The sequence below is a fragment of the Bubalus bubalis genome, chromosome 2 (genome assembly GCF_019923935.1).
Source record: "Bubalus bubalis isolate 160015118507 breed Murrah chromosome 2, NDDB_SH_1, whole genome shotgun sequence".
Lineage (NCBI taxonomy): Eukaryota > Metazoa > Chordata > Mammalia > Artiodactyla > Bovidae > Bubalus > Bubalus bubalis.
This window is the reverse complement of record NC_059158.1, coordinates 154056546-154077277: the sequence shown is the minus strand read 5'-3', so window position 1 is coordinate 154077277 and position 20732 is coordinate 154056546. Positions and strand designations below refer to the sequence as shown.

General features: G+C 39.6%; 1 protein-coding gene and 1 non-coding gene across 2 annotated transcripts in view; one reads left to right on the top strand and one right to left on the bottom strand.

Annotated features, from left to right (window-relative positions):
- Positions 1–20732, bottom strand: part of SPAG16 (sperm associated antigen 16) — a 1086909-nt gene that overhangs the window by 613529 nt on the left and 452648 nt on the right. The window lies entirely within an intron of this gene.
- On the top strand, positions 11583–11708 carry LOC112583131. The gene has a single exon (XR_003107475.1). It is a non-coding gene; the product is annotated as a small nucleolar RNA SNORA11 (small nucleolar RNA).

Genomic DNA, 20732 nt, shown 5'->3' with positions numbered 1-20732 from the left:
GTATATTTTAGAAAACTTATGAATTTTTTCCTAGCTAAACAATGTAGGACATTTTTATTCCACTTTTTTGACTTAGTATGAATAGAAAGCTATATTTCTAGTTTATAATCACCTAAATTATTGATATAGCTCCATGTATTTTGGCATCTACTATTAGTCCTAAAAGTCTAGAAAGTTTATTATCTTAGTGATTAAAAAAAATTGAAGCTGAAACTTCTAATCCAATTCTGAGAATATAATGAAATATCATGTTGTTTAAAAAGACAGGAAACAGATGATACAGTAATATTAACTGAAGAACAGATTTTATTCAAATCTCACAAAATTTTATGCTAGTGTCCATTATTTCTTTTTATACCTTATTCAAAACTCCACATTGTATTTAATTGCACTGAGCAGCTTCAGTTACATGCAACAAATTCTGATAAGCTCTCTTTTCATTTTTATTATAAATATTTTCTAATTTTCCTTGTTTTGGCTTTTACATATAGTGATTATTTAAAAGTGAACCTTTAACTTCCAAATACATGAGATATTTTAAAATATCTTTAATATTAATTTCTCATTTTGATATTAATTTCTTGTTTAAATGCTTTCTTCTCTGCAATCACCCTCTGTAATGTTTCAATCTTCTAATGTTATTGAGGCTTTCAATAGCTAATTTTGCTAAGTCAAAGCTCTCTCTTGGTAAAGGTGACACTGCACTTGAAGATACGAGGGTTATTTTCAAATATCGTTTGATATTGATCTCTAACATAATTCCACAGTAATAAGAGAACAGACTCTGAATGATTTCAATACCTTTAGACCATGAAATTTCTGCACCTGGTCTTTTGTCTCTGGATATGTTCCAGTGTCTCCTAGTTTATGGGAACTTGAATAGAATTTGTATCCTACTGTTGTGTGAAAATCACATAAATCTTAATTATGTCAAATTGGTTCATAATGCTTTTCAGGTCAACTATATTCTTCTACTTCTCTGCACATTCATTCTACTAATTTCTGAGAGCTTGATATTGAAACTCCAACTAAAAATCTTAATTTACCTACTTAAAGTGAACAATTTTAATACATAGTGGAACTACATGTAACTTTGTTTCGTATTTTCCAAATCTCCTATAAACGTATTATCATGTTTTCATAATTTAAAAATTAAAAAATACAAAAAACTATTACTACTTTATCTTTTGATAAGGGTTTTTTTGGCTTTTTTTTTTTTTTGGTGTTTTGTAATTTTTGAAGGCACATAGGTTACTGCAAATAGAGCCTGACATAAACATTATTTACACACAGATGGACGCAGTTCTTCAGTCAGGCCCCTAATGTCAGTCTGATGCATAAGTTTTGTTGTTGCTGTAGTTAACCTTCACTTCATCACAGAGATTTGAATTCCTCCAGTGGTGTACTGCTGGTTCCTGTATTTATTGTGAGGTTTGCTATACCCAAGAGTGTTTCCCAGTATTTCTGCTTCACTCTCTGCCACACAGAGGGAGATTCTCTCCCTGGTCTTGCTCCACCTTGGCAGTAGACTATTGTATGCTGCATGTTACTTGGTCCAAAGCTCATAACTTTCCCGGTGCAGCCTCAGTTTTAGGCATGCCTGTACATCTACGCTTCAGGTTTTGGCTTTCTCAGAACTTCTGCCCTTCCACTTGACGGCAGATAAATTATGTTCTGTATCTTTGAGGACTATCAGATAAGCAAGCTTCCTGCACTTCTTCAGTGGCACAAACCTCTGTCTTTTATCAGCACAAGAATCGGGAAGTGAACTCATTTCTTATTCCTCTCTCAGGGTAAATAACTCACTTTGATCTGTCCCCCATTTACAGCCAACCTTTGCTTATGAAAGTGTTCCCTAGTGACTCAGATGGTAAAGAATCCCTGGGTCAGGAAGATCCCCTGGATAAGGAAATGGCTACTCACTCTAGTATTCTTGACTGGAGAAATCCATGGACAGAGGAGCCTGGTGGGCTGCAGTCTGTGCGGTCACCAAGAGTCAGACATGACTGAACGACTAATGCACTTTTCACTTAGTTTTGCCTATGAAAAGGGGACAGGTGGGTTGCCTACCATTCCTCCAGCAGCAGATGGCTTTTGCTGCAACGAGATTTCAGTGTGGAAAGCAGATGGAGATTTTTGTCTATGCACTGTTGAAGAGAGCTCTCTCAGATGTCCTGCTCGGCCCAAATCTTTCTGGTGAGCACAGGATAGAAATCTGTGGAAAAGATTCGTTGCTTCACCTTGGATGTGGGACTCTCTAGGGATTCTAGTCTGCTATACTAGCCGACATTTGACCTTTAAGAACTCATTGACGTTTTCGTTCCTTACTTCTTCCCTACTTGTGCAGTTTTCATATTTTCGTTCCTTGCTCTGCTAAAGGTGATATTTCTGTGCCTTGTCTCTCTTTGAAGGTGCTGTCACCTTTTGGAATTTAGTTCACCTGATTTCCTGTAACATTTGTTCTCTCGTGGACATACAAAATGCTATGATTCTGTAGTTTATCTGGCTTGTTCTTACTGTTAGTGACTTTGTCATGGGTTTTCTCTTTTTAAGGTAAAGCAAAACTTCTCAAAAAATGTTTAAATCATGAAAGAGAGTCAATTTTATAACCTCTTACAGTTTTTAATTTTTTTTGCTTATCAAATGAGAAACTGTAGATTGATAGTTCCTCAATCTTTTAAAATCCTATTTTCTTTTTATAAACATATACAACTCATAAACTTTTATATTATGTTATTTCAAATTTTTAAAATGTTAATAACATAAGAAACAGTGTGTCAAGACAAGGAGACAAAACAGGTTTTATTTTTAAATACTCATCCCAGTTAGTTTTTCCCTTGTTACATGAATTAAAGGGCAAAACAATAATAACTGCTATATTAATAAATTAATCAATCAAATTTCTCTATTAGGTTAAGCAGCATTAAAATATTTGGATACCAAATATTACAGATGTTAGGAGAGATAAAACTTTTAGTGTATTCTGAGATAAAAAATGTGGTTCTTTTTTCCCCCAGAACCAATTCTCTATACTCCTCTGCACCTTCTTTCCCAAAACAAGCACACTCCCGCTCCTAGGTAATTACTGTACAATAGCTGAAAGAATTACATTTCTCTCAAATTCAATTCTAATTACTTTTTAAAATATGTTCTGGTTGTAACAATGTACTAGGTTTCCTGTTCTTTGTCCATTACCAGAGCTGAGTCTCTTAGCCCCCAGCTGCAGACTTGGTTCTGCTATCAGGTCAGAGACAAATATCTGGCTTCATTTGCCCAGGAAATTCAGTGCACATGGCTCTTACAACTTCGCTCTGCTCCTAAGTCCCAGTTCTAGAAAATGGGTATTTCTCAAGTGATGGCACACTTGTTCCTGTCTCTTGGCCTCTCTCTACTTTGTGATTCACTTACTGAGCGCAGGCGGCTGTGACCAGCGCGCTAAGCATGGCCTAGAGGAGATACCCTGAGTCCGAGGTCAGGGGCAGTGGCTGGAGGGGCTACCCCATGCCCCAAGCCCGAGGCCAGGGGCTCTGGACAGGAGGACCAACCCCACGTCCAAGGAGCCGTGGATGCGCGGGTGCAGGAGGGCCTAGAGGAGCTATCTCACCTTGAAGGTGAGGAAGGGTGGCGGTAAGGAGATACCCCTCATCTAAGGTAAGGAGCAGTGGCTGAGCTTTGCTGGAGCAGCTGCAAAGAGATACCCCATGCCCAAGGTAAGAGAAACCAAAGTAAGACGGTTGGTGTTGCAAGAGGGCATCAGAGGGCAGACACACTGAAACCATACTCACAGAAAACTAGTCAATCTAATCACACTAGGACCACAGCCTTGTCTAACTCAATGAAACTAAGCCATGCCCATGGGGCAACCCAAGACGGGCAGGTCATGGTGGACAGATCTGACAGAATGTGGTCCACTGGAGAAGGGAATGGCAAACCACTTCAGAATTCTTGCCTTGAGAACCCCATGAACAGTATGAAAAGGTAAAGTGATAGGATACTGAAAGAGGAACTCCCCAGGTCAGTAGGTGCCCCATTTGCTACTGGAGATCAGTGGAGAAATAACTCCAGAAAGAATGAGGGGATGGAGTCAAAGCAAAAACAATACCCAGCTCTGGATGTGACTCGTGATAGAAACAAGGTCCAATGCTGTAAAGAGCAATATTGCATAGGAACCTGGAATGTCAGGTCCATGAATCAAGGCAAATTGGAAGTGGTCAAACAAGAGATGGCAAGAGTGAATGTCGACATTCTAGGAATCAGCGAACTCAAATGGACTGGAATGGGTGAATTTAACTCAGATGACCATTATATCTACTACTGCGGGCAGGAATCCCTCAGAAGAAATGGAGTAGCCCGATCATGGTCAACAAAAGAATCCGAAATGCAGTACTTGGATGCAATCTCAAAAATGACAGAATGATCTCTGTTCGTTTCCAAGGCAAACCATTCAATATCACAGTAATCCAAGTCTACGCCCCAACCAGTAATGCTGAAGAAGCTGAAGTTGAAGGGTTCTATGAAGACCTACAAGACCTTTTAGAAATAACATCCCCAAAAGATGTCCTTTTCATTATAGGGGACTGGAATGCAAAAGTAGGAAGTCAAGAAACACCTGGAGTAACAGGCAAATTTGGCCTTGGAATACGGAATGAAGCAGGACACTAAGAAAATGCACTGGTCATAGCAAACACGCTCTTCCAACAACACAAGAGAAGACTCTATACATGGACATCACCAGATGGTCAACACCGAAATCAGATTGATTATGTTCTTTGCAGCCAAAGATGAAGAAGCTCTATACAGTCAGCAAAAACAAGACCAGGAGCTGACTGTGGCTCAGACCATGAACTCCTTATTGCCAAATTCAGACTGAAATGGAAGAAAGTAGGGAAAACCACTAGACTATTCAGGTATGACCTAAATCAAATCCCTTATGATTATACAGTGGAAGTGAGAAATAGATTTAAGGGCCTAGATCTGATAGATAGAGTGCTTGATGTACTATGGAATGAGGTTCGTGACATTGTACAGGAGACAGGGATCAAGACCATCCCCATGGAAAAGAAATGCAAAAAAGCAAAATAGCTGTCTGGGGAGGCCTTACAAATAGCTGTAAAAAGAAGAGAAGCAAAAAGCAAAGGAGAAAAGGAAAGATATAGGCATCTGAATACAGAGTTCCAAAGAATAGCAAGAAGAGATAAGAAAGCCTTCTTCAGCGATCAATGCAAAGAAATAGAGGAAAACAATAGAATGAGAAAGACTAGAGATCTCTTCTTGGAGAAGGAAATGGCAACCCACTCCAGTATTCTTACCTGGAGAATCCAAGGGACGGGGGAGCCTGTTGGGCTGTCATCTATGGGGTCGCACAGAGTCGGACACGACTGAAGCGATGCAGCAGCAGCAGCAGCAGAGATCTCTTCAAGAAAATTAGAGATACCAAGGGAATATTTCATGCAAAGATGGGCTCGATAAAGGACAGAAATGGTATGGATCTAACAGAAGCAGAAGATATTAAGAAGAGATGGCAAGAATACACAGAAGACCTGTACAAAAAAGATCTTCACAATCCAGATAATCACGATGGTGTGATCACTGACCTAGAGCCAGACATCCTGGACTGTGAAGTCAAGTGGGCCTTAGAAAGCATCACTACAAACAAAGCTAGTGGAGGTGATGGAATTCCAGTTGAGCTATTCCAAATCCTGAAAGATGATGATGTGAAAGTGCTGCACTCAATATGCCAGCAAATTTGGAAAAATCAGCAGTGGCCACAGGACTGGAAAAGGTCAGTTTTCATTCCAAGCCCAAACAAAGGCAATGCCAAAGAATGCTTAAACTACCGCACAATTGTACTCATCTCACATGCTAGTAAAGTAATGCTCAAAATTCTCCAAGCCAGGCTTTAGCAATATGTGAACCGTGAACTTCCTGATGTTCAAGCTGGTTTTAGAAATGGCAGAGGAACCAGAGATCAAATTGCCAACATCCTCTGGATCATGGAAAAAGCAAGAGAGTTCCAGAAAAACATCTATTTCTGCTTTATTGGCTATGCCAAAGCCTTTGACTGTGTGGATCACAATAAACTGTGGAAAATTCTTCAAGAGATGGGAATACCAGACCACCTGATCTGCCTCTTGAGAAATTTGTGTGCAGGTCAGGAAGCAACAGTTAGAACTGGAAATGGAACAACAGACTGGTTCCAAATAGGAAAAGGAGTACGTCAAGGCTGTATGTTGTCACCCTGTTTATTTAACTTATATGCAGAGTACATCATGAGAAACGCTGGATAAGAAGAAACACAAGCTGGAATCAAGATTGCCGGGAGAAATATCAATAACATCAGGTATGCAGATGACACCACCCTTATGGCAGAAAGTGAAGAGGAAGTAAAAAGGCTCTTGATGAAAGTGAAAGTGGAGAGTGAAAAAGTTGACTTAAAGCTCAACATTCAGAAAACAATGATCATGGCATGTGGTCCCATCACTTCATGGGAAATAGATGGGGAAACAGTGGAGACAGTGTCAGACTTTATTTTTGGGGGGTCCAAAATCACTGCAGATGGTGACTACAGCCATGAAATTAAAAGACACTTACTCCTTGGAAGGAAAGTTATGACCAACTTAGATAGCATATTCAAAAGCAGAGACGTTACTTTGCCAACAAAGGTTCGTCTAGTCAAGGCTATGGTTTTTCCTGTGGTCTAGTATGGATGTGAGAGTTGGACTGTGAAGAAGGCTGAGTGCCAAAGAATTGATGCTTTTGAACTGTGGTGTTGGAGAAGACTCTTGAGAGTCCCTTGGACTGCAAGGAGATCCAACCAGTCCATTCTGAAGGAGATCAGCCCTGGGATTTCTTTGGAAGGAATGATGCTAAAGCTGAAACTCCAGTACTTTGGCCACCTCATGCCAAGAGTTGACTCACTGGAAAAGACTCTGATGCTGGGAGGGATTGGGGGCAGGAGGAGAAGGGGACGACAGAGGATGAGATGGGTGGATGGCATCACTGACCGATGGACGTGAGTCTGGGTGAACTCTGGGAGTTGTTGATGGACACGGAGGCCTGGCGTGCTGCGATTCATGGGGTCTCAAAGAGTCGGACACGACTGAGCGACTGAACTGAACTGAACTTAAGCAAGTAAAGGGCCCCAGTTCTTCTCATTATGTGACTCTGAACCTCCCCCTTCTTGGTCCCTATCTCATTTTTGCTGTGCTGTTGATTCCTGCTATTATACCCACTCCTTAGCTTTTGTTGAATTGCCCTTAACCCTGAAATCATGATTATGTATTTTCTCTTTCTATATTCTTTCTACTTGCCTGAACTTCTTTGAGGAGCCTGCAGCAGTCAACCCATGCTGTCCAGCCACCTCCATACAATTTCCAGGATGCTGCTGCTGCTGCTGCTGCTAAGTTGTTTCAGTCGTGTCCGACTCTGTGCGACCCCATAGATGGCAGCCCACCAGGCTCCCCTGTCCCTGGGATTCTCCAGGCAAGAACACAGGAGTGGGTTGCCATTTCCTCCTCCAATGCATGAAAGTGAAAAGTGAAAGTGAAGTTGCTCAGCCGTGTCCAACTCCTAGCGACCCCATGGACTGCAGCCTACCAGGCTCCTCCTTCCATGGGATTTTCCAGGCAAGAGTACTGAAGTGGGGTGTCATTGGACAGGCCCATCCCTATTCTCTAGGGAGGTCAAGTAGGGAGGTTATTGACTTTTCCCAGTGACCTACCATGCTAAAGCCATTCATTAGCAATTTTACTGATAGTTACAGTTCATTTTATGTTAGGATTATAGGCATCATAAACTCAATGGACATGAGTTTGAGAAAACTCCAGGAGACAGGGAAGGACAGGAAAATGTAGAGTGCTGCAGTCCATGGGGTCACAAAGAGTCAGACACAACTCAGTGACTAAACAACAGAAACAAAAAATAAACATTTTATCTATCTATCATCAGTATAAAATCATCTCAGGCCTCAGTCACCTGCCTGACTAAATGCCATAACTTGGGAGACTGCATTTCCTTCTCAGAAGTCAGGGGGCACATCTGCCTTTTGTTCTTTTTCTAGCTGCACTTTTACACTTTTCACCTCATCTCCTTTCTTTTCAGGCGTGAAGTGTGCCGGGGAATAGATGAAAAGATGGGAAGGAATGGAGAAGAGAATCCAAAGAGGAAAACTCCCAGCTTGTCATCAAATGAGAGCACTGGTCCTCCTCACTGCACTGAGAGCCTACCACTCTTGTGCTGTCATGACCATATTACATGCAGAAGCACACTTGCATACACAGGCACAGGGTATTCAAGAGGTTTATAAGGATGTAAACTGGAGGGAAATAGAAAGGAAGGCAAACCCTCATCGTGCCCTGGTTTGTCTTCACAGCTAACAGTATCGTATGTTTATTATGGAGCCTGATTGCTGGCTTTTTAGAAAACATGTACCTTAATTATAGTCATTAGTAAATAAAAAAGATTTTGTATTCCCAAGAGGTATATTGAGTGACAAGCCCTAACGTTTACACTATTAATCCAGGAGAGAAGTCTTTGCTTAAAAATAAGCAGAAAAGTATAAAAATTAAATAACAATACATTTGAATTCTTCTTAAAAGTATATGCATTAACTATTGCTTCTTTTTCATAGCTAATAAAAGTCAGTAAGAAAACAAGATTTCCAGAATGGCCTAAGTTTATCACTAATTCTCTCTTGTTCTCCACATTATACACAAGCCAGGATCAAAAGGAGGGCCAAACGCTACCCCACAGTAGTCCTTACTCATCACTGGGCTCAGTCACTAAGTCATGTTCAACTCCTTGAGACCCTACAGACTGTAGCCCAACAGGCTCCTCTGTCCATGGGATTTCCCAGCAAGAATATTGGAGTGGGTTTCCACTTTCTCCTCCAAGGGATCTTCCTGACCTAGGATCAAACAGTCTCCTGCCTCCCCTATGTTGGCTATGAATTCTTTACCACTGAGCCACCTGGGAAGCCTACAGGACCCTGCTCACTGTTCCAGAACAGAAATGTACTTCTGAACAATAAGACATTGAGAGCAACTCTGAAGTATCAGCACCTTCACATTTCTACTAAGAGTGGACCAGATATTATCTGGGACTCTCAATCAGTTCCACAATCAAAACATCTGAAGCCGATATCCGAATATCTGAAGTTGAAACCAAGCATGACCCTGTGGGGCTCCTGGACACAACAGCCTTTCTGTAGCTCCCATTTCTTTGATTACAGGAAATAGGTTTCTTTCAGCCTCCAAGATCTTCCTTGAGTACCAAGAAGCAGGTTCAAACTGTTGCTAAGTAGGGAAGGGAGGGGATGCTGAAAGGCAAGGGAGGAACAGTCAAAAGAAACAAAAATGCAGCCTTGGGGCAGTTTCTGGCTCCCCCTAAGTTAAGTTCAGTTCATTCTCTCAGTTGTGTCAGACTCTTTGCAAACTCATGGACAGCAGCACGCCAGGCTTCCCTGTCCATCACCAATTCCCGGAGCCTACTCAAACTTATGTCCATAGAGTTGGTGATGCCATCCAACCATATCATCCTCTGTCATCCCCTTCTCTTCCTGCCTTCAATCTTTCCCAGCATCAGGGTCTTTTCAAATGAGCCAGTTCTTTGCATCAGGTGGCCAAAGTATTAGAGTTTCAACATCAGTCCTTCCAATGAATATTCAGGACTGATTTCCTTTAGGATTTCCTTAAGGATTGATGCAAGAGTCTTCTCCAGCACCACAGTTCAAAAGCATCAATTCTTTGGCACTCAGCTTTCTTCACAGTCCAACTCCCACATCCATACATGACACTGGAAAAACCATAGCTTTAACTAGACAGACCTTTGTCAGTAAAGTAATGTCTCTGCTTTTTAATATGCTGTCTAGGTTTGTCAGTATCTTTGAGCTGTTTTGCAGATGCTGAAATCCCTACCAGGTGGGAGAAGTTAACTACCTGCCCACAAGCACACAGATCCCAGACCGGTTGGAAGCAGAAGGTTGACGATGCTGACTCCCACTTACTTCACCACCAACCCATCAGAAGAATGTTCATGAGCTGATCATGCCCTCTTTGAACTATTACTGTAAAATTCCTCACCATCCTCTCCAGTTTTGAGGGATTTAGTCCATTGTGTCCCCCTTTGCCTGACAAAGCAATAAAGCTGTTCTTTTCTACTTCACCCAAAACGCTGAGATTAACATGCTGGATTTGGCTTCAGAGTCAAGTAATATTAGTTATGCCACCATCCCAGCAACCCTCCACCACCAAAGTAAAGGCAAATATTTTCCCAAACCCTCATGCTCTGATATTCTTTGTCCCTTAATCTTCCTGCTATGCTGACTTCCTTTTCTCAAGCCCTTCTGATGTGTTCTCTGTATCTTCAAACTCTCTCATCAAAAGGCTAACCTGAGATTTTCCTTCTTTGAAGAGGTGACATGTCCCCACATCTGTGTCATTTGGATACAGTTAGGAGATAAATATATTTTCTGGAAAACTTTTATCTTTTATATTATCTTGTCTTTTATGAAGACTTATGTCTGATAGGGCCTACATGGGGGCTTATTGTTAAAATGGCTCATTACGTTGACCTCACAAAGAATAAAGTCACAGTGACCCTTGAGACTGACCAAATTTCCCAAATAACATTCTGTTTTTCCACTGCCATCTACCTTCTCAAGGCTACGAGACCACCGGATTCCAGATCTCTGGCCACGTGGCTGCAGGATTCAGCTACAGGCTAAAAATTAACCATCCCTTCAGAGAATTTTTCATTGGCGGGGTATAAGAAAGACCCTGTCAGAAAGGCAGATGCTGGTTCTTCTTAAGGGCCAGTCACCCTATCATCTTCCTTTAATAAATTTTCCTTTTCTTTTCCTGACTGTGCAGCTCACTCTCTTTTTCTTCACACCTGCCTGACAATGTCATAACGTCTTATGGACTTCCAACTAAATTCTCATAATTTTTTAATTTGCCAAAATTTGGACATCTCACATTCTTCTCATCAGAATGTCCATTGCTGCATTCCTGTTTTCAGCTGGGCAAAATATTTCACACCAAGATATGTCATAGGCCACTAACTAGCCTTGTAGGGGGAATGACTCTTGGCAATTTCCCACTCCAAGCCAGATTAAACAATAAGTGTAAAATATATATTAGAGATATATGCAAGTTCATAGGTATTTTGATATAAAAAAACAACCAGTATAAACTAAGAATCCCTACTTTAAAAAATTTATGAATTAACACTTGTGTGAATTAACATGCACTGGGGCGACTGCAGTGATAAAGAACCCGTCCACCTAATGCAGGAGACTCAAGAGACAGAGGTTCACTCCCTGGGCTGGGAAGATCCCCTGGAGTAGGAAATGGCAACCCACTCCAGTGTTCTTGTCTGGAAAACCCCACAGAGGAGCCTGGTGGGCTACAGTCCATGGGGTCACAAAGAGTTAGACACGACTGAGCATGCACGCACTAGCTCAAGTTTACATTTAAGCCCTGAATAGTCTAATTGGTAAATTAAATCATACCTCAGTTATATAGCTACTTCCGCTCTATACAGAAATAAAATTTCAAAATCCTTTATTAATATCTTAGTTCTGTGGGGTGTGCTCACAGAAGGGGACCTGAAGAAATGGCTCATGTGTTTATAACACAGCTGACAGGAATCTGGGTTCATTGTGACAAGGGGCACAAAATGTATGACCTTCCTATGAATAACTAGGGGGTGTCCCCCTGTACCTCTACGTGGCTGCTGGGCAGGACTTGATACTGGAAGAAAAGCTACAGTATTCAGTGGGGAAGCTTGCCACCTAGAGTCTGTTTGGTTCTGGTGGGCCATAAGTGGTCCTATAAGAGCTTTGACCCTTTCTTTTCAAGGAGAGAGAAAAAAATTAAAAATGGATTCCAACTATATGCCATTCTGGAAAAGGCAAAACTATGGAGACAGTAAAAAGATCAATAGTACCCAGAGGTTCATGGGGAGAGGAATACAGAGTACAGAATTTTTAATGAGCAGTGAAAACATTTTGAATGACATTATAATGATGGATACATGTCATTATATCCATCTCGACCCAGGGATTGGACCCAGGTCTCCTGCATTGCAGGGAGATTCTTTATCATCAGAGCCATCAGAGAAGGCTATATGTCATTATACTTCTGTCCAAATGCATGGAATGTACAACACTATTCATGTCATTAAAGTGGACCCTGAGATGAACTGAGCACCTTGGTGATTATAATATGTTCAGTGGAGTTCATTTTTGGTTTTTTAAAAAGGTACCACTCTGCTGACAATGGCTATATATGTAATGGGAGGGGTACATGGGGGAATTTCTGTACTTTCTATCAGATGTGTTGTATACCTAAGACTGCTTAAAAAAAAAAAAAGGTTTCAAAAAAATTAACACTCAAGGCATGTTTTTGGTGAAACTTTTGTTTCATTTTTATATATGTTTCAGTTCATTCGCTCAGTCATGTCCGACTCTTTGTGACCCCATGAATTGCAGCACGCCTGGCCTCCCTGTCCATCATCAACTCCCGGAGTTCACCCAAACTCATGTCCATTGAGTCGGTGATGCCATCCAGCCATCTCATCCGCTGTCATCCCCTTCTCCTCCTGCCCTCAATCCCTCCCAGCATTAGGGTCTCTTCCAATGAGTCAGCTCTTCGCATGAGGTGGCCAAAGTACTGAAGTTTCAGCTTCAGCATCAGTCCTTCCAATGAACACTCAGGACTGATCTCCTTTAGGATGGACTGGTTGGATCTCCTTGAAGTCCAAGGGACTCTCAAGAGTCTTCTCCAACACCACAGTTCAAAAGCATCAATTCTTCGGCACTCAGCTTTCTTCACAGTCCAACTCTCACATCCATACATGACCACTGGAAAAACCATAGCCTTGACTAGACGGACCTTTGTTGGCAAAGCAATGTCTCTGCTTTTTAATATGCTACCTAGGTTGGTCATAACTTTCCTTCCAAGGAGTAAGCATCTTTTAATTTCATGGCTGCAATCACCATCTGCAGTGATTTTGGAACCTAATATGGCTTCCCTGGTGGCTCAGTGGGAAGGAATCTGCCTTCCAAGCAGAAGTCACAGTTTCCATCCCTGGGTTGGGAAGATACCCAGGAGAAGGAAGCAGCAACTCACTATAGTATTCTTGTCTGGGAAATCCCATGGACAGGGGAGCCTGGCAAGCTATATTCCTTGGGGTCGCAAAAGAGTTGGACATGACTTATCGACTAAACAACAACAATGCATTATGCATGTGTGTTTGTTGAACTGTAATGGAAAATAAAATTTTTAGATCAAAAAAGTTTACAGGTCACTGTAAATTTATACTGGCTAATAAAATCACAAATTTATCTCATAAAAATATCCTACATCTGAAGGAGAGTTGTGATACTTCACAACTGTACACTCTATTGTACAGTCATCTTTTAACTTGTGATGAAAATGTAGGTTGTGGTTTTTATTGCAGCATATTTTTTTTACATTTTTACCACAAAGTAGAAGGCTATGCAGTAAAACTAACCTAGCCTCTACATAAAGTCAGTGACATCTAAAGGGGAAATGTATCAATACTAGAATAAAAGAGAATCATTTCAAGGAGGAAATTGATATGAGCCTGGAGGTCAATGGAGATAAATGGGCTAGGGTGGGTGTCTGGGAGACTTCACCACAGAGGTAACATTTGGAGATGAAAGAGTGAATGACACCATATAAAGAAATGTTGTTGAGAGAGAAAACAAATTGTTCTGTGTCTCTGACATCTGCAGGTAGTATAAAGGACCAGAAGCCCGTCCCACCAGAGACTAAAATAAAAGGGAATGTAAAAAGGGATATGGAGCAGTGTGGTATTATGCAAGGCAAGGAAACAGCATGTTTTCAGAAGGAAAGCACAGTCAGCTTCGTCACTTGCTACTGTGAGTTTAAAATCAAAACAATCTGTTGGGTGGCAAAGAAACTGTCCTTATAAATGACTCTAACCAGATAAACTTACTAGATATGAATATTTCCTTTATCATGGGTAGGATGATAAGTCAGATATGGAGGGCTGAAGAGGACACAAGAAAGCAGGCTTTTTCAGAAAATGTGAATGGATATGAAAAATATAAATTGATATTGAAAACAAGTTAATGCCTCCTGATCCTTAAAAACATCTCTTGATAAGTCACAGCATTTGCTATTTATCGAAGAAGTCATGTATCCTTTTGTAATAGGATCTAGATAAGTTAATTTTAATATCTTTTTATCTTATTAAGGTTTGTCAGGTAATTTTATATTAATATACATGCACTTGTTTGAATCTTATTTGCAACACTTCTAAATTTTCCTTTAAATCATTTATTAATATCTTAATAACTATATTATACATTTCTTCCTTTACATGTACATAATGCTTAAAAATTTACCCCTATTTATAAGTCCACTGGCTTTAAAATTTACCCCTATTTATAGTTCCACTGACTGCCTTTATATCAACACAGCAATTTATAAAGAAATAATTCAAATTTTACACAATGCATTAAAACATGTCCATGGAAATTCATTGTGAAACTTTTTTTTTTTAATAAAGGTGGCTGCTATTCTAAGGGAATACTTAAAACATTACAATGAATTTAATTCCGAAGTCTCACTTGGCTAATATTTTCCATCTTACCATTACCAAACTTGTCACAAGAGCTATTAAAAACATTCAAATTGTCTGTTTTGATTTAATTCAATTACTTAAAAAATATGAAAGCACTTTAACTGTAAACCCCTAGCTAATAATGCCTACTTCTGCCATCTGGTGGCAGAAGCAAAAGGTATATTCATTACTGGTAACAAGGCTGTAAAACAGGCCTCAGTGAACAATCACAAATTAACATCCCAGATTGCAGGTATCATTCTTCACTTGAAAAACTTCAACATTTATAGTTTTTTGTTTTTTTAACAGGACAGTGCTCTCTGTAGTTTTTTGAAACATTACTAGCTTCATGCTGAGCAGATTAGCAATGCCTTATTCTAATCGCTTTCACTTTTCACTTTCATGCACTGGAGAAGGAGATGGCAACCCACTCCAGTACTCTTGCCTGGAGAGTCCCAGGGATGGGGGAGCCTGGTGGGCTGCCGTCTATGGGGTCGCACAGTCGGACACGACTGAAGCGACTTAGCAGCAGCAGCAGCATTCTAACAAAGGAAACATCAATTTTAAAGCAACAATCAAGTTAGACATAAAAACTTGATAATAAAACTCCATTTATTGTACATATACAGCAATTTATAGCATGTCTAATTTTTTAAATTAATGATCAATATTTCTCAAGAAAGCTTTTCAAGGAATTGATCTTTTTTATATAACTTGGTATGTCTGATTTGCCACAGTACAATAGAACTCAGCTTTTAAAAATCATTTTACATGAAGACATATTTTTAAAGAGTAATTTGAAATATGAGAAAATTTACTTGCCTTATAGACATTTTAGTATATTTTTATACTTTTTTTCATTTTAAACAATTTATTTTTTCATTTAAAAAATTAAAATTTTATTTTAAATTCAAAATACTACACTTAATTATTTATATATCAGAGAATCACATAAATGAGTTGGGAGAACTATTAGGTGTCACAGGGTTCATTTATATGTTCCAAGGATAATTTTTTTCTGTAATGTAATTCACAAGTAGCAATCAAGCTCTGCTCATATATTCTACATAATAGAAAAATTCTACAGTCCTGGAGTTTGATAACACCCATCCCCAGAGAATTCTTCTAAGACCCTATAATGTACTTTCCTGTACATCAACCCCACTGGCCTTTGTTAGCTCCATGGAGTCCTGTAGAGTAAATTTGTATTCTTTAATATCCAAAGATAATTGGCATGATCCAACCACTCACCTTTCTCTTCTTTAGCAGAAAGTTACCTAGTTCCTTCAGCTACTCCCCATATGCCATAACATCAATTTCTCCACCAATCTGGTCTTTTTTATTCTAGTTTGAAAATACAGAGCTTAAGACTGACCTCTCTTCTCCAGGGGTCATCAAACTGAACCAGCAGTGTTTATACCTTTAAGTCCTTTCCATGTGTGCTCTTGTTTCACAGAAAGCAACTTGTGTTAAAGAGAGGATCACTAAGCCAAGAAACAGAGGTGTGAGTTTGCATCTCAACTCTATCACTTAATAGGGCTATGATCATGAATATCTGATAATCTTTCTGAATTTTAGACTCTTCAACAGCAAAACTGACATTATAATACTTAATGGAATACAGGTCATTGTTTCCAATAAGAATTTCTCACTGTATTATCCCCTTGCTTGAAATCTTTCAAAGACCTCTCTTGCGCTGAGGATGAAGACAAAGCTTCCTAGCATGGCTTAAAAGGCACTGCATAAACTGGCCTCCAGCATTATCTTACCTATCACACATCAAATTTCCCAAAATTCTATCTCATTTTAGGAACACAGGTCATCTCTCCATCTCTTACTCTCTCCATGGTGCACACAGTTTTAGCACCTGTGCCCCCTTTTCCAGGAATGCTCTTCACTCTCCTCCTCCCCTTGCTGCTGCTGCTGCTGCTAAGTCTCCTCAGTCGTGTCCGACTCTGTGCGACCCCATAGATGGCAGCCCACCAGGCTCCGCCGTCCCTGGGAGTCTCCAGGCAAGAACACTGGAGTGGGGTGCCATTGCCTTCTCCGCCTCCTCCCCTTACTCATCCTTAATTAAAGTGTCATCTCCTGACCTCCATAGCAAAGTCAGTTTTACCTAATACATGGTTTTGCAGCACCTTGTAGTTCCTTTCACTTAACTCAATTTCAGTTCTACTTGTATTTAAGCAATTACTTGATTATGTCTGTCCTCTGAAGTGAAGTGAGTCGTGTCCGAATCTTTGCGACCCTGTGGACTGTAGCCCGCCAGGCTCCTCTGTCCATGGGATTCTCCAGGCAAAAATACTGGAGTGGGTTACCATTTCCTTTTCCAGGGTATCTTCCCTACCCAGGGATCGAACCTGGGTCTCCCACATTGGAGGCAGAAGCTTTAACCTCTGACTCACCAGGGAAGTCCTCTAGTAGATTTTAAATTGCATGAAGACAAAGACCACATCTGTTTTTGTTTTCAATTCTTACCTAGCTTCTAGTCCAGTACTTGATATGTAATAGATAATCAATAAATATTTATAAATAATGAACTGCAGTTCATGGCTGCCAAAGAAACCAAAAATTGAGCAGCAGGGATTCTGGAAAGAAGAAAGGCACAGGGATATAAGCCCAATATTTAGCAATGGTTTTCTCTTCAAGGACTTTTTTGATCCCAAGATGCAGAAAGTTGTAAGTTAAGAAGGTAGGAAGAACCACTGAAAAAGAGACTAGAATTCTTATTAAGAAACTGCTACAAAGAGCACAGTGAGCACTTTAGGCGCTCAGTTGGGACCTCTGGAACTATTTAGGGTTTTTCTATCTTTTCACGCTACACAGGTAGCCTCTTGGAAAAGACTGAAACAGTGGGAGGTTTGACTTATAAAATAACTCAAAAGTAAAATCTTTCTCCTTCGCTCTTACCTTTGCACCACCCCCCGCCCCTTAGCACATAAGACCATCAAATCCTTGTCATAAGACATCTTGTATCACTTTTTATTTACTATGCTTCATTACCATCTCATTACATTTTAGTAGGATCATCTTAAATTACTGTCTCTCAGGAGAAGGCGGATCTACTCTACCTAAGAACTGTAATTTGTATCCAATCTATCATTCTGCCTTATTCCAAGGGACCTTCTTTCCATATGGCTGTCACAGGTGATCATTAAAGGTGATCAGTCCATCTTCCAACTTGCAGGGAACCTACATTTATTGAAATTATAAGGTTTCCTCAAAATTTCTAATATTCACTTGTTTCTACTTACAGAGATATATTAACTTTATAGCTATTAATAGATACATGTTTTAAACAGCAAACAAAAGAGTCCTAAGTATTAGTACTCTAGACTAAAATCTATTTGAAACAAAAGACTATCAATTAAAACACTTAAAATAGATGCCCAGAACTCTTTGATCTTTCCTAGTAATTTTACTTCCTATTACGCTAGTTTTTTTTTTTTAACTTTCTATTCTAAAAACAATTATTTTGAATAGTAGAGAGAAAACAGACATTGTTATGATTTGGGGGTTTTCTTCTGTTTCTGCATTTTTAATCTACTTTTTTTTTTCTGGGAGGTATGAAAAATAGAGAAAAGTAGGTATTAAGATTAAAAAAGAGAGAATAAAAGCATATGAATAATTCACCAAATGAAAAGCATACAAATTAAACTCTGGATAATCACAGACAGTTTATATATTTTATTTCTCTTAACACTTTTACTTCTTTTGTAAAATGAGTATGCTTAATATTATTTCTCTCAGGGAATCAGATGTTCATTTTTTTAGACCAATATTAAAAATACATTACTGTCTTTATTTCCAAAATCCAAGTAGGTGCTTTTCTCAAAAGAAAATGTTATTTTTTTAAAACATGTCTGGATAAAAAGGAATAGTTGCTTATTTCAGAAAATTACTGAGTTATACAATCAGATCATGACAAGAAACTGAATTGCAAGCTGATATATGTGAGAAAATATAAATGATTTGGGGGTAGTTTTTAGAAGAATTTTTGATTTCTCTGTAACTTGGATGAGAGTCAGTCACAAGCAAAATAGTTAATAAGGTTTTGTGAGTGACGCTTACTCCTTGGAAGGAAAGTTATGACCAACCTAGAAGCAGAGACATTACTTTGCCAACAAAGGTCCGTCTAGTCAAGGCTATGGTTTATCCTGTGGTCATGTATGGATGTGAGAGTTGGACTGTGAAGAAAGCTGAGCGCCAAAGAATTGATGCTTTTGAACTGTGGTGTTGGAGAAGACTCTTGAGAGACCCTTGGACTGCAAGGAGATCCAACCAGTCCATCCTAAAGGAGATCAGTCCTGGGTGTTCATTGGAAGGACTGATGCTGAAGCTGAAACTCCAATATTTTGGCCACCTGATGCGAAGAGCTGACTCATTGGAAAAGACCCTGATGCTGGGAAGGGTTGAGGGCAGGAGGAGAAGGGGACGACAGAGGATGAGATGGCTGGATGGCATCACTGACTCGATGGACATGAGTTTGAGTAGACTCCAGGAGTTGGTGATGGACAGGGAGGCCTGGCGTGCTGCGGTTCATGGGGTCACAAAGAGTCAGACATGACTGAGCAACTGAACTGAACTGAACACTTTTGTACATCTCCTTTTGTCTGAATGACCTCTCCCTGTCCTGATGTCTGTCTAATACTCACTACTGAGGAGCCAATCAGGATTCTGCCAAGATCGAAAACGTTCTTCCCCATCATCTCTCATCATGAAGACCAAGTCCTCAAAACCATAGCCTATGGCTAAAAAGCTCCCGTATGAGAAGATTAGTGGGAAAATAACTCAGTCTTTTCCTTATAGCATAAGCAAAATGCAAACCAAAATACGTGGGCTTTTCTCACGTTCTTTTCAGTCAGTTTTTTGTGTTTTGATGACATGAGAAAGTGGCAATTTTCCATAAATGACCTATACTTAATTAAGCATAGCAGTCCCTCTATTCCCCAGACGACTATCCCAGAACCCTCCCTGCCCATGGATACAAATTCCATGGATGTTCAAGACCCTTATAGTAAATGGTACTGTATATGCATATAACCTATGCACATCCCCTCAAATGCTTTAAGCCATCTCTAGATTACTTATTACAAATGAACTTATTTACAAAATCAAAAACATACTCACAAACATTGAAAACAAACATGGTTATCAAAGGGGAAAGTGGGGGAGGGATAATTTAGGAGTTTGAAATTAACAAGCATACACTAGCATGCATAAAAAAAGATAAACAGCAAGAACCTTTTTTATAGCACAGGGAAGTAAAGTCAATAACTTATAATGGAAAGGAATCTGAAAAATAATATATGTGTATACTCATATATAACTAAAGCACTTTGCTCTACACCTGAAAGTAACACAAAGCTGTATGTCAAATATACTTCAATAAAAAATAAATAAATAAAAGCCTAGCACAATGGAAATGCTGGGTAAACAGCTGCTGGCATGTAGCAAATTCAAGTTTTTATTTTTAAAACTTTCTAGAAATTTTTCCCCAAATATTTTCATTTCATGGTTGGCTGAATCTGTGAATATCCCTGGATATGGAGGACCAAATGTAAATGCCTATGGTTTATATGGAATTTATAACAATGTGACTTGGCATTTATAAAGTGTATCACTCTGATTTTATACATGAATAGAGCAAACTCAAATCTTGTCAAATAAGCAAATTACTATTCACACTGAATATGTGGTTCCCACAATCACTATCAGGAGCTCAATTATTTCTAAGCTTAGAATACTTTCATCTCCTTCCAAATTTGCTCCTAAATTCAGGGACTGTAAGTAAATGAGATTGAGAACAGCAATTCGGCAATCTCAAGGTTCCATCTCAGACTCTCTGTTCCTGCCATCTTGCTCTTTCAACTTCCTTTTCTCCTACTGTCTCATACATGGCCTCATTTTCTTTACCTTACTGTATTTGGAACTGACCTTTAGTTCTTTCATCTTCCTGGCTTGAAAGAAGGTTGTTTGGACAGTGTGGAATGATGTGTGACTTATTTTGTTGCCCTGAAAAACACTGTGTACCTTGCGTTGTGCAAAATGCATTTGACTGTGGAACTAAGGTAGCATACGCCTAGACAATCTGTCAATCTTCCAAAATACAGTTTTTA